Genomic DNA, 16,525 nt, shown 5'->3' with positions numbered 1-16,525 from the left:
TGCCATAGTAAAGTTTTAATCGATCAGCACACGTTTTAATAAAGATTACGTATGAATACCATAAATGAAATTAACCCACCCAATAAACAAACAACATAGTACAATACCTAGACAAGTTACAAAACCATCATGCCGAATTATTGATTTTTCTATTTATTTTTATATTATAAATTTGTATCTTTATTTTTAAAAATAGGACAACTTTTATAGATATTATTTTCTTATATATATATATATATAATTGCATGTCTTTATCACTTTATGACACATAACTTTTATATCAAATTAAGTTTTTTTAATTAATTATATAATTTAAATAAATTTAATATTTTTAATTATTGTTAGTTTCTTATTAAATAAATTATACTATAATGAAATATTTATAAATCACTTCTAAAATAAAATTTTATTAATTAAATGAGTTTTTAGATTTTTAGATAATAATAGTGTTATAAGTATTCTATCCCCAGTGATTATAATATTAGATTTTTCATTATACCAACTCTACAATCAACAAAAATAAATACTAATAACAATACTTTGTTTTAATAACTGATAACAATATTAATACTTATAAAATTGATAATAAAATGCATTAATTAAAGAACTGTTACAGTGTCTGATACTTTTGACAATTATCTTATGTATGTTGAATAACATGTTTTAGAAAATTATATTTTCATTTTCTAAATAATATAAAAATAATTAATCTCGAAAAAGAAATTGATATACAATAACAGTAACGAGGTTTAAACTGAAAGTTTTGAGCATCCTTTATTAAAAAAAAAAAAAACTAAAATTTGTCGGACAACTCTAATAAATTTGTTTGACCTATATTTGGAATGAGGGAAAGAGAGCGAAGAGAAAAGAAAAAATTTAAATTGGAAAGAAAGAAAAAAATATTATTTCTATAAATTAATTTTTCTTGTCTTTTTTCTTTTCACTCCCACTTAATTAAAAAAGTATCATTTATCATATTTTATTAATTTTCCTACCAAACATACCATTAATCTTAACCAAACATCCTTTACGACTAAAAACAATACAAAAAGTATATCAGCCAGCCTCTGATGAACTTGTCAATAATTAAGATCAACGGTTCATTTAACATGGACGTGATTAAAACTGAACGATTAACTTCTCAATAGTATCACACTTCACTTTGTCAAACTTCAAATCCACGGTCAAAAATCAAAAGAAAAAGAGCAAAGAGTCCACGTGATTTTTGACACGTGGAGGATTTATCCACTTTGTTCTTTTCTTTTAAGTTGTTAATTAGAATTTATCGGCAATTATTAAATTCCAGTGCTAAGGTTGACAGAAAAAAAAATATACTAAAATCACGTCGTATCAAAGATAAAGTTAAGGAAGAAATTTTCAAGCACTAGTGCGTTAAAAAAGTTTCATAAAACTGGGAATACAGGATACTGGCACAATACAATATTAGTAATATAACGTCGGTTCCTGGGATAAATCAAAAAGGGAAAATCTAATAAATTTTTTTTTTCTTGAACTGGAAAATATTAAATATTATTAGAATAATTATTATATTTGAAAGAAGAATAGCATGGGCATGGTAGCATTAGTGCGATGCATGAATGAATGGATACATAAATACATAATACAGTGTATCGGTGAGAAATGGCCAACCAAGGAACCGGAATCTACTGCTATCACATTCTGTACTGTTCGTGCTCAGCACTGCACAAAGCTACTTGTTTGTGACTCATTGGCTGGGCCTTTATGTCCTCACCTACTCCTTTCGCTGCGCAGATCCCAAAATACGTGCGCAACCTAATAAAAAATTTAATGTGGGTTAATACTTAATGTAGTACAACTTATTTATTGTTTTTATTCCTAAAGTTTTGTCAACACTAAAATAAAAAGACAACTTGGGAATATATTGTTCTTCATGTTTGGTATAATTTGAAATTTTTAACGTTGTTGATCATTAAGAAAATAACATTTATATGATGAGGGGTGAATATATTGCTTTCTCGCTAGGTTATTTTATTTTCCATTCTCAAATATAAACAATCCTAATGTTATTTGATGGAGAAAAAACAAGTTTTTATATAAATTATTAAGTATGAACAATCTTAATGTTATTTTTCATGTCCGGTTAAAATTAACAACTATGACTTAAGTCTTGAAAGTTTGTGGATCATTATGAACTTGGGTTAAGTACTTTGTTAGTGACTTGACCCAATAGTCTCACTTGATCAAGTCTCCACACCTATGATTCTAGACTTGGAGGATTGTGAATGTTCTTGAACTTGAACTTGGGTGAAGTATTTTGTTAATAGCTTGATCTAATTAGTATTTTTCAAGATAACAATTAGTCTGTGAGGACAAAAGCCCCATCCTCACTAGTTAAGCCACCTAATTAGCATGTTAATCAAATTATTAGTGCTAGTCTTGATTCTACTCCTTTAATCTCAGCGTAGATTCTAGGGGATTAAATTTTCTCCTCATTTTGGCTAGGTCAATCCACCTAAGAGATAAAAACTTACATCAATCTCTAAATAATGATAACAATTGCTTTGGCTAAGACTATATGTCTCGAAACCCATCTCTCAAACTTTTTCCACATTTTATGAAAAAAATTAGTTGGATTAAATCTCAAAGACTCGTCAAAGTCATAATTGATCTCAAAGTTAAAGTAATTCTAACAAAACTTATAAATCATACAATAATTAATAAGATTCAAACTATTCATATAAGATATAAACTCGATAGTTGTCAACTAAACCATTTTTTTAGTGAAAAGTAAATACCATAACACAATATATATGGTGTCACGTACCAAAAAATAATGCATATAGCGTAAGTTTTATATCAAACAATTATATAATATATATCCAACCCTTTCACAAAAGATCAACTAAAAACTCTACACTGACGTAGTTCAGCAGACTGTTTGTGTCATGAGTACTAGTTAGCAAAATATTCAAAGTTTTCCTTATATAGTTGGTTTCAAATAATTAATTAAATTATTTTGGGGGTGAGAGTTCTTCAGTTAATTAAAAATGCATTTTGATGATTCCATATCGGTGGGCGGGGATTGCGGTCTTTTATGATGGTCGCACACTGTATGTCTGTATCGTCCTGTAGGTCCCATGCGCAACCTGGGTTTACTATGATGAGCCTCAGCTCCATGAAGCTTCATGTACCTTCGGTCGCAGTATAATAAAGGCAGACCTATTTGTTCTCAAGGGGGCCCCCTCATTTTTTTTTAAAATTTTCTGATTAATATTTTGATTATAATTTTTTTTTATTAATTTTTAATTTATTAGATAATATTTTACTCTATTTTAAATAATTTTTTAAATAGTATATATGTGCTGTGGAATTTTTTTTATTGTGGCTTCAGTCCATGATTGTTAAATAAATATCCTTAAAAAATATACCATAAACTTAGAAAAGTCAGTCGGTTTTATTTTTTAAAATTTTTTTTATCGGTAGAGTATATATCTTAATAATTTTTTTTATTAATAGAACATATATTCAATTAGGTAGTAATTAATATAGAGTCACATAAATATATTATAAGAGTTTAATAGTTATATATTAATATTATAAAATAATTTTACAGTATAATTTAATCATAAATTATTATTTATGTGATTTTTAAATTAATTATTATAAAAGTTAATAAATTTATTATAAATAATGATGTGTGATTAAATGATTATGTATTTTACATGTGTATATTCTTTTTTCTCATATTATAGTATTAACAATCATGCTTTGATGATTTTATTTGTTTCTTATCTCATAAAATAAACTTTTTTTATTTATTTTTATGTGTTAATTTGTATTGTATGTGTAAAAATTGTATTTAAATATTTGTATCCATAATTTAATTATTTTAATTTATATTTTTTTATTGAAAATTATTTTAATTTAATTTCTGTTCTGAATGGTTGTTAGTTATAAATAAAAACTAAATTTTAGAAAATTTATCATTATTGATCCCCTATTTTTCAATCATGGGTCCATCCCTGGCAGTATTGTGGGATTTTTTTTTCAACGCTCGTTATCACTTTTCCCGTTTAAAACAAAAAGTAAATTATTCTTTTTTTTTTTATAAATAGTTAATTTTATCTTCCAAAGTGAGTGGTTATAAATTAATTCATGGAAGATACAATCATTATATGTGAAAGTGCACAAATTAGTGTTATATTTATATTTATGAGAAAATTTTATCATTAAGTTATATTAATTAAAGATCAATTTGATAATAAGTTATATTTTTTAAAAATTAATTTGATATTAAGTTGTAAAGTTTAGAAATAAATTTGTGATTAAATTATCTATAAAATTAATTTATTATATTTTTTATAAATTTAAGAATCAATTTATCAATATTTCACAATTTTAAGAACAAATTTGATTATTTACAATTTTCTAAAGATGTAAATATTAAATATATTTATCTTTTTTCTTACTTTTAAAAATATATTCTTCTCCTATGATAAATTTGAACATACAACACTTTATTTTTATTTTTAAAAATCTTCATTTTTTTAACTTTTTGTTAAAATTACTATTATTAAAATATTTTTTACATAGCCTTTCTCTCAAAGATGTAAATATATATTACAGCACATTCCCTCCTTATGTTTTTTTTTAAACCTACTTATGTTAAAATATATAGAATATAATAATGAATAGAAAGCGCACTTGTACCCCCTCTTTGCTGCAGAAAAAGAGAAAAGGAAATTAAAAAAATAGAAAAATATAGAATATAATAATGAATAGAAATCAAATAGAGAAAAAGATATAATATAAAAAATAAGATAAAAATAAAGTCTTTTTTTCAAGTTCCACTTTTCGCTCTTCCCTCACTTAAAGAAAACATATAAATATGTTAAATGTGTATATTTTATCTTCCTAATTTTATATATTTAAACTATAGTCTTAATTCTTTTTACTTTTGTGATGATCATAATTATTAATTTTATTTTTTAAATAGATTATTCCCCTAACTTGGGATTATATATATATATATATATATATATATATATATATATATATATATATATAAAATATTTACTTTTTTGTTCTTTTATTTTACTAGTGAGTTTTAATCCAAATATAACCTACTTGCAATGAATAAGGTTGCGATTTTTTTTCCCCATACTTTCACTTAGTTACTGTTCCGTAGAGAAGAAAGAAAAAAAATGAGATCAAAATATTAAATTAAAATATGTAAAATGTAAAAGTGTGAGATTTATATCAAAATTTAAAACTTTTCACCTATTTTATTTTATCATTGTATCTTTATATATAACAATTTATCTCTTAAGGGTGAGTGAATTATGATAATTTTTTTGATATTTATCTTTCATTTTTATAGATAAAAAATAATTTCTCTTTATATATATATATATATATATATAAATCTCTTGCATGCGGCCAATAGTAATGGATGACTAGAAATATTAAAGTCAAATCTCTTGCTCTGAAAGTTAGTTGACCCATCCAATAAGAAAGTATTTTTTTAATTAAAAATGAGTTTATAATTATGTATCTAAACTATCAATCAATAGAAAATTATTGTTAATAAGTCAATCATATATAATAATATAATAATTTCTAATAGAAGATGACATAATTTTTTCACACTGCATATATATATATATATATATATATATATATATATATATATTAAGTAAAAAAAAATTATAATCTAAGACGACATAATTTTTTTTTATACTATAGATACATATATTAATTAAAAAAGAATATAATATGTTTGGGAGATTCTTAAAAAGTAATTATTTGAAAATGACACATTTAGAAAGTTAAAATTCTTGAAAAAGACAAAGTTAACAATTAGTTTCGAAATAAAATAAATTAAATACGCAATGAGAATTTGAAATTAAATCATTCCTTCACTAGTAGTCCTCCAAATATAAAGGTTTCCCAAACAACCTACTCTCGAAGACAGTGAAAAAGAAATATAAAAAAAACACACAAAAAAGAACAAAATACTGAAGCTTGCATGAAAACCAAAATTTTTAATTACAGTAGTTAATTATAAATAAAAACTTTGTGTATATATATATATATATATATATATATATATATATATATATATATAATTGAATGCTCATAAAAATGATTGTGCATTGCTAGAGAATATGCTTCATGACTGAAATCACACACCAATTACTCTTTTGATACATCAAACCCAATTTGAACATGATGGATCAAGCATGTATATCCTAAGGGTGTTGACCAATTTACTTAATTAATTAGGGATTCATATACAAGACCTTGCTTCAAGATATCCTTTTTAATCAAGCATTTGCTACGAAGCTAATAAAACGTTAAAGATACTATTATAGTTTCATTTTGCTAAAATCTATAAATCAGATAAACATGAACCATTAACGGGTTATGATATATTATCAAGTCTATTAAATCATAATAGTACAATATAGATGAAACGTGTGTGTGTGTCAGCATCCTGCCCATAAATACTTTGATTTCAAATTACTAGAAGATTCTATCAGAGTTCCACGTGCATGCAACCCATATTTATATTTTCTATTGTCTCTGGCATGTCCAATTTATCAGTAAAAGGGTTGTTAAGCTGTCGTACTATTGATCAGGAATGGGGGGATTGCTGATGAATTTGGATTCGTAGCATGTGTTAGGTTTGATGTTTATTTCTCTGTCTTCAAACTTTTGGGTGCTAACTTTGATTATTTGCTTCTTTGATTATTATTGTTTATCTCAGAAACCACATGGTCGCATAATCGAGAGAACAAAGATTGCGCAGATGTTGAAATATTATTGGTTGTGGAAAGAATCGTTAAATATACTCCAATATCTTAGTATTTAAGTTATTGATTATTGTGGATATAACAAATTAACAATTACTCCTCTATCAAGTTGAATCATTGACTGAACTGCTTCCCATGTGCCTCTAAATATATAGTAAGTTGCAACCATAATTAATACATTGATATATAAAGCAATCGTCCGTATATAAAAAACAAACAAATTAAATCAATATTGCAGAAGTAAGAAAATATTACAAAAAGTTCAATTATTTATCAAGAAATTTCAGCAATTTGAAAATTTAGCAAACCTTGCCATGTTGATCAGAAGTAATACAGTATGTGCGTTTTTTTTTTTAGTGTGATAAGAGATAATGTCTCTCTTGACTGATTATACATCCTCCTTTGACAAAATTTAAGCTCACTTTTAGACATCATGTCTATCATCTTTCATGTCACACCTAATATTAAAATTATTAAACAAATTTCTTTAAAATGTAAATTATAACAATAACCTTTGATATATTTGTCACAATAATTGATATAACCTTAGTTCCATGAAACAAAAAAGAAAAGGCAATGGAGAAATTTCCTAATTTCATTTTACAACTAATTGATCTCCATGTCTCCTACCTAAGCTATAGATAGATAAATAGATTTTTATAATAATAATGAGTTACAACAAACTAATTAAAGGATGTTTCTTGAAACAGAAATTAAAAAAAAGGATGTTTCTTGAATGGTGACCATTCTTTTGGACAGCTGATTAATTATCTCCAGAATTTTACGTATATATCTCTTGATACTTTTGAACAACCACAATCAGTCATAACATAATTAGGTTAAACCAATTTGTCATTGAACTCCTTTTTTTTAATGTGAGTGTAAAAACCAGCTTACTTAATTGAATAATTTTTTTAACGTGTGGCACTCATAATAACAGGTGTTAAATGATTGTACTTAGTTTGCAATGATAATTGAAGATGATCGTTGTAGCTTAGGGATCAATGCCAAACTTGAGTAAGAATTTTGAGAAGGTATTTGATGAGCTAACATGCACATGTTGACTTGTCAGCTATTGTTGAATTTCATCACGATGCTCTCACCAATGATGGGATTTGGAGACAATAGATGTATGCAGTTTTACCTACATAAGCAAGAGATTGTTCTGAGATCATGAGTGACAGAAATTGAAATTTTGCAAGAAATGTCATTATAATATATTGAGTTTTATACATAGTATGATAGGATGTAGTTGGAGGGAAATGAAGTTTAGACTGCAATTAACAAATAATGTATGCTCTTTGGTCAGGACAAGGTGGGTATGCTTAGAAAGAATTTCTATGGTCAAGTTACCTGTAGAATTATACAAGAGAAGTAAAAGAATGAACGTATACATGAGAAGTATATTATGAAAAGTTTATCAAAACAAAACTTTATACCACAATTGTTACTAAACATGTTAGCTTGACCCATTACTAAGTAGGCCTTGAGTTGTATCAAATCTGTCTATACGATACAGAAAAGAAGAGTATCAAAATGTTTTCCTTCTCATTTTTCCTCTTAATTACTCTAACATTGGAGATTTAGTGAAAAGAAAAAACTTAAGTTTTTAGATTATACTGACTCAAATATCCCTTGTTTGAATAGTTGAGTTTAATCATTTTCTGTTTTTATTGTAATGGTATAATAAATTATTTCATTTTTTTTCTTTTTTCTTTGTAAACCATTTTTTCCTCATCCATTAAAATCCATTTCTCTTCTCACTTGTCCATTTTGAACCAAATACACCGTTAATCTTAGTATGAATAACCTATTGCAAACTATGAATACAAAATAAAGCAGATTAATTAATGCACGTGCAAACACTAATCTGGACACCATTGACTACAATAAAAATGAAGTTCTACCATCACAACTCATAATGAAAAAGGATCCAATCAAATAGCAAATAAAATATTAATATTATTATTTAGGTACCAACAATTCATTCGTCCAATTAGTATTGAACTCGATTCTTTTAAATAAGATTTTGAATTCAAATTTTATAGATGAAAAAATATGATTAGAAAAAAAATTACACTATAAAAGTAGTTAATCGGATTTTTTAAAGAAAATTAATTATTAATAAAGTCAATAGATACTCTGCACTAATAACATAATAATAATAAAATTATTATTTGAAGATGGAGGTGGAAAGTAATTTCAACCATTTGAATGAGTATAAGTTCAATGTTCTTATCCTAGGGAAGCTAATCTTGCGGGGGAAACCACAAAATCCTCAAAATTTTGGGGTGAAGTTTAGTTCCGACGTATGTTCTAAATGGGCCGAACATGTAGAATACCTTGTGTTATTAATGGAATTTGCTATTTTCACTCCCCTTATTACTAGTACACTCCCCTTTCGATTTTTTTCTCTCCAAAAATACCCCAAAAAAGCACACCCCCTTTGCACACACCCATAAGTTTAGCATTTCAGAAACTTCTCCCAATCCCCATCTCAGAACTGTCTTCAATTGCATTCTAAAATTTGCTTTACATATTATAACAAAATCTTTCTTCCTCAAATCAAGTATCTAGCCCAACTTGTCCCAAATCAAGAAAAACCCATTAAACCCACACACCCACATGAGTTTGCTTCCAGAAAAACTTCAGCAGCAGTGCAAAAATTGGTCCCATTTTGCTTTTCATGAGTGGCAAAAGGAGAAAAGGAAAAGTGAAATGTCAAGAGCAATTCAAAATCTTCTACCTGACTCTTCCTCCTTAGTCCACGTGAGAAAATGGAGAAGAATGCTCTAATAATTTTGAATCAACCACAAGACTTAAGAAGAGAGTATGAATCTCATAACCTAAGTTAAGAAAATAATAAAAAAGAGTATTCTTTGCAAAATTTTCATCCCCAATCAATCTTCCAAGACTAGTCTCCACCGCTTACGTACCCAAGCCTCACTGTCCCACTTTGCTACTGTGTGTTGCATCCGTTGTGGATAAGCCTTTTTTTTTTCATGAGACTTATGGAGAAAATTTATTAGAAATAGATTTTGCCAAAAATAAGAACTTGGGGTACAATAAGCAATTGTTGATGACCGTGAATTTAGGCTGCAACAACAAGTGACAATGTTGAGGTGATGGGAGATAGAACAAAAGGAAGGAGATTGAAGTCAGAGAGAGAGAGAAAGAGATGATGTACGGTTTCGACATATGGATTCTAGAAGAAGAAAACTTGACGGGAGTGTATTTAGTAGGGTATTTTTGGAAAAGAAAATCAAAAGGGTAATGTATTAGCAATAAAGGGGAGTAAAAATAGAAAATGCCTTATTAATGTTGTAGTACTACTTTGACAAGACAAGCCCCATGATATTGACACTTCCCTTTTATCTTCCCACCCCATTTTTTAGTGTTTTCGGTAAAATAAAAATTTGAGAAAATTAATTTTGATTGTGTATCTTGATAAAATATTGTCAAGATATTCTAGAGAAACTAGTCTGGTCAAAATACTTAACCTCCCTCAACACAATTTTGTAAGATACATAGAAGAAATTATATTTTCATTATGTATCTTCACAAAATAAAAATGAATTTTAGTCATATCATTGTCACTCGAAAATAGTAATTACTTTTTGTGTGTATTCTAACATAATAAAAAAATTAAATTACACTAACTTCCTGAAGTTACATGAAATTATATATAAACATTTTCTACTTTTATCTATTTCTATGTTAACCTTCATTAGTCATTTAAAATTATATACTGTCGACTCTACTAAAGGAAGGTTAGTGTAAATGTAAAAAAAAACTAAAAAAATTTATGTAATTTTACAAAATCTTAGAAGAAGTTTGTGCAATTTACTAACAAAGACTAGTTCTAATCATATCATGACAAAAAAAGAAAAAAAACAAAATGCTATTGGTGAATAAGAAATCGCACAAAAAAAGACAACAAAGGATAATGGAGAGCAAAACTTATAGATCGAAGAGAAAATGTGTTTTTGGTTCCACAACCAAGGTCCACGTTTAGAGCAAAATTACCTCAAAAGTGATACAAAAGCAACTATTAATTTTGTTGCGGATTCAGCTTTAATTAGCCTTTTTAACATATTTTGAAGCTCACTAAAAGTTAGATGTTTGAAGATGAGGAGGTAGGGTGAAGGGTGCCTGAGATTGCTAGATTATGTTAGGGACATCAAAACTTATTAGAATTGGAAAACTTTGAGGTCTGATTAATCTATAATTATTATAAAGAAAATAATCTTATTTAATATCATTTTTTAAATAGTTTTATCTTTAATTATTATAAACAAATTTTTTAATCAATTGGTTCAAGATTTAAAAGTTAAATTGGAGTTGAATCAGTAGTAATTAAATAATAATTTTAAATGTTTAATATAATATATTAAGTAATATATAATTTTAAGTTATTAAAAATATATACACATAAAATACCCAACCATCAAAATACTTAGTAAGGAATATACACACAAAAATTAATATTTAAATAAAATAATAATATACAAAAATTAAAAGTAAACTTACAAAACTCTAAACATGAACCGCAGGTCATTACAAATTGTAATAAAGAGTTTTTAATTATATAAATTGTAATAAAGAGTTAATAGATGTCAAGTGTCAACACATAAACCAAAAATCAAAAGCTACTTTTACCTTCCAAGTTCCAAAGCTACGTGAAAGAAAAGAAACTAATGGCAGTGAAAAGTAAAATTTCATGATTTGTGACTTGCTATTCCAGTCGTTGATTGACATTGAGAAAATAAAAAGCAATGAAATAGTGGTGCCATGGCGGCTCCATGTTGCAGGCAAAGGTAGAAGATGGTGACGAAGAGGGAGACTGGTGTTTTCTACGATAGATCTTTGCTGGTAAGGAAAGAAAATTTTTTTATTAAAAAAAAAAAAAAGAAGCTAAATCAAACGGATTCTATTGACCTGTTTTGAACCGGAAAGCCGCCGGTTTTTGACTGATTTAAACGATTTTGGACCGATTTATTAATGCTCCGGTTTTGTAGCCATATCTTACCGGATACCTGATCGGTTACCGGTCTGGTCCGGTTATGATAATGTTAATTATAAATCACTATAATATTTTATTTTAATTTCTAACAATAATTACACTCAGTTATATATATATATATATATAAACAACTTTCAAGTCCAGTTCAAATTCAAAGTTTTACACTAGTAGCAATGAAAGCAATGATTTCATTTATTTAATAAACAAGTTCATTGATTTTTATCCAACATAATTTTCACAATAGTTTTCACTATTTAAGAGAAATATAATTAGAAGAAAAAAATGTTGGATAGGAAAAAAGATGTTACAAAAAATGTTGCAGAAGGTTGATAAGTGTATTATTCTCCATTTAAGAAGATTATTGATAATATATATTAGATATCTATGTGCATATATCTTTCTAAAGGTAAAAAAAACTTCTTAAAGTTTTAATTATTAATAATTAAAACAATATTCACCTTCTTTGACTTTAAATTTTATAAAAAATTTAAGAAAATAACTTTTTTTTTAATTATTCTTGGACTGGTTTTGGCACTTAGACAAAAATCACAATTTTTTGTGCTAATTGATTTTATTCGTTATTGTTAAACTTAAACCGGTGGTTGCTAGTAGATTTTATTTGTTACTTTTGAATTGAAAATAAAATAAAAGGATTTAATTCAGTTGATTGAGTGAGGTGAATGGGTTTTATGAATTCGGTATTCTGTTCAATTTTTACATATAAAAAAATTTAAAACATTAGGTTAAATTACAATTTTAATTTTTCTATAATTTTAAATCCACAATTTTGATATATTACATATACTTTCATATATAATATATTTTTGTTATATGTTATGACTTACCACATTTTGAAATATGAAGTTTAATTTTAAATATTATAAATTTATGTATATCATGTTAATTTTTGTTTAATATTGCTTAGTATATTATACAATTTTTTTTAAAAAAATAATATTTTATTAAAACTAATTCAACCCTAATATAATCCCTAATGAATAATTGAATCTTGAATTAATGTCTCTATCGGTTCTGAAAACATTGGTTAAGACTTAACCTCATATGCTATTAAGTTAAAATAGTGCCTACCTCCAATTGATTTATGTACTCATTCGTATAGTTTCATTATCTGAACTATAGCTAGGCATTCATTTTCCCCATATTTTCTTCTAAATATGTGGATGTTAAGGATAAAAAATTTCCACTAAAAAAAGGGGGTTTAAGTATGTTTAGCTTACAGATTACAAGGGTTTTTGAGCTGGACCTTAAAAAATTATTTATATTCATGATGATCTAATTAAAGCACATACTAGTAAAGGTAGATTCCAAGAGATAGATGGAATGGTAATTCAAGTCCCGCGTGCAGAAACAATAGAATTGAAAATAGTCAACATCATAAAGTTACATTTTGAATCAATAACTTGTTGGCCAAGTTTAACTCCATCAACAAGAAACTTGATCTTATATAATTAAACGTCAATTAATGAGTTTCAAATGCATCAATTAGCAAATTAACTCATCTAAATCCAATAAGCTAGATTGAGGACGAATTCTAAGATTTTGTAGTGGTAGCATTGATTCTGCAGCTTGGGCATTGTAGACGTTCGTTTGAACATTCAATAGTAAAATGGGTGATAAGGGTGCCAAGAAAAGGTGGTTTTCATCCATATTAAGATCCTTTAAGATGTTATTCTGTGGTAAAGATGTGAAGACAAGTACCAAAGCTAGTGGACCTGAGGCAGCCATGGTTGCAGCATCAAAGCATTTCTCTTCAGCTCACAAAATAAAGTTCAATTAGTTTAGTGTTTCTCAATTTCTGGGTGTGTAAATTTCAAATTTTGTTTACTTTTCTCTTTATTTTTAAGAGAAGGTCTTAGATGCTGCTGAAATAAAAGATCCTCTTGCTATGAAACATTTGATGTGATATATTTATATTATTAAAAATATATTTTGCGATCCATATAACTGAACTAAGGTAACATATATTTATTAATTTGATGATACAAAACGAGATTTTGCTGCAGGGAACATTTAAGAAACTGATCTTATTTAAAATGTAAATTTAAATGTTTCACTTTGTTATACTCTCCAATTCATTATATAACTTAAGCTTTTGCAAAGTTTCTTATAAAAAAAAAATCTTGTGCAAAGTTGATTGTGTATAGTATGCTGATTGAATTCATTTCATTTGGCATCAATTCGATACTTATATTTGGCAAAGGTTATGTTTGTAATTTTTAATAAATATTTAAATTTTGTGTTTATTTTTTAATAATTTTTTTTTTACTTTTTGATAAAATAAAAATTTTGTTTTTGATCATTGACTTTTTTTTAATAATTTTGTATTTGTTTTTTATAAAAAAAATTCATTTATTATTAGTTTATTTGAAAAAGATTAATAACAAATAAAAAAATTATCAGAAAACAAACATAAAATTAATTAATTTATTAAAGATTAAAAAAAATATTAAAAAAACTATTATTTTATTAGGGACTCAATATAAAAATTATCATATAAGAATTAGAGAATATATATTAAGGATAAAAATATATTTTATTCTTTTTTAAAATGATTGAGTTGTCTATCTCGTCACCAAGATGGGGTGTTTTAACCCCGTTTGTACGTGAGAGTAAGTTAGAAAATTTAAGGGACCTATAGTTTGAAAGCAATTTCTATTTTTATTATTCTTAGTTACAAAAACGTTATGTTGTTTTTATTTTATTTTTTTTTAAAAAAATTATACAGAAAACAGGAAAAAGAAACTTTAGATTATTTTCTATTCTTACATTACGTTGCATTATTTTTTTTAAGCAATAAATCTCATATATTCATAATAGCACAAGATGTGCGCATGAAATTACAAAAACAATATCCATCACAGTGTATAAACACCTTAGAATGAACCCTCAGACCAAGAGATTGAATCTTAACCTATACAAACAAATGATGCATATGAGAAGATACATCTCTGCAGTACAAAAAACACAAACAGCACCTCCAGATATAGCATTTCTTTGCTGCCAGATATTCCAAACGATAGCACTCCATATAAGGTGCGACACTTTAGGTTGTACTATAAGGTGCTCAAACCTCCCTGCTAGGTCTTGTTTCATTAGCTTAAAACACTACATTTACTGCAGCTGAGTTTTTATGCTAATTAAGTCATTATGGAGATTTTTAATCTACCTTTCTTCAAAGCACAATGGTTTATGGATTAATGATTGAAATGTAGAGTCAGTAGAGAGATTGAAAACATGAGGCCTTTTAGAGCTCATAAGAAAACTAATAAAAATGAATTGTAGTAGTTTTTTTTTTTTAAATTCTAAATGATTCAATAAAGTAAGACAAATATTTGTATTAGTATAGTCATGAACTTGTGTAAAAAAAAATAAAAAAATTCACATAACTTTTTAAGTGATTCGTGACATTAAATTTTGACCATTCATGTTTAATTATATAATTTAAATTTAATCTTCTTATTCTCTTATAAAATAATTTCCTTTTGGGATTGTCCACCCTCTCTATACATATATATGACAAAATCACAGGTTGAGATTACTCTTCAAGGAAAAAACATGAACATTATAAAGCATTAAGTCAGCTACAATGCATCAAAGCAGATAGAGTTTAGGTCTTCTCATTTAGACTAAATGATGTGCCAGAAAACGGGTAAAAATAACTCATTTTTCCGGTAACTCCTTGAAATCTTCTTCATACCTAATTCACCAAGTATAAAAATGTAAAAGAATTACTTTGTATTCTTAATCATAAAAGGCTAAGATAAGGATGAAGTTAGAAAGCCAACCAAAAACTCAATAACTAATTAAATAATTTTTGTCTTTTGTTCAAATAGAAGCCTAAGATAAGGATGAAGCTAGAAAAGCCAACCAACAATTAACAAGTGAGGAGTGCAAATTGATGTATTAGGTTGTAACGTCATTTGTTTGATTCTGTATTTTGGTACATAATTTCCATGATCTTGCTTGCAAAAGTAGCACATGTTACAAACAAAAAAATAAAATAAAATAAAAATCCGCCGACACCCGTCTACGAGTAGAGACTAGTCAAAGTCTAGACAAATATTCTTTTATTTTTGGTGCAAAGTCAAGGGCATATATTCTATTAGTTCAATTTGAATGAATGAACAAACTTGGTCGCCAAGTTTAGCAACATCATTAAGAAATTAATTACTTCGGATACTTTAATTATAAAAGACAAATAAACTCAATTCAAAGAAATCAATTAGCAACAATTATCATACATTTAGCACATCCTATTCTCGATCAATAAGAAGTTTTAGTGTTTTCAGCTGTTTCAACATTGAAAAATCATTTACCATCAAATTATCTGACACAAATTTTATAGTAAACACTTCAGCTCCGCTTGATCTCGAGGACAGTTTGAATTGCAGAAGCAAGATGGTCAATAAGGGCGAGAATAATAGCTCGTTATGCTCTACAGTTAAATCTTTATTTGTGTCCATTTTTGGTGGAAACGTGAAGACGGGTAAAAGTGCAGCACCTGGTGGACCTGTGGCCACCATGGTTGCTGCGTCAAAGCATTTCTCCTCACCTCACAAGGTGCGGTTTGGTTGATTTAGATATACTTTGTTGGTATACACTTGAGCTTAGTTGATAATATACTTTGAGTTACGTTTGATTAATTGTTGTAGTATACATCTTTGGGAAAGTTATGAAAAAAATA

This window comes from Glycine soja, chromosome 2 (assembly GCF_004193775.1).
Source record: "Glycine soja cultivar W05 chromosome 2, ASM419377v2, whole genome shotgun sequence".
Lineage (NCBI taxonomy): Eukaryota > Viridiplantae > Streptophyta > Magnoliopsida > Fabales > Fabaceae > Glycine > Glycine soja.
This window is presented reverse-complemented; position numbering follows the sequence as displayed.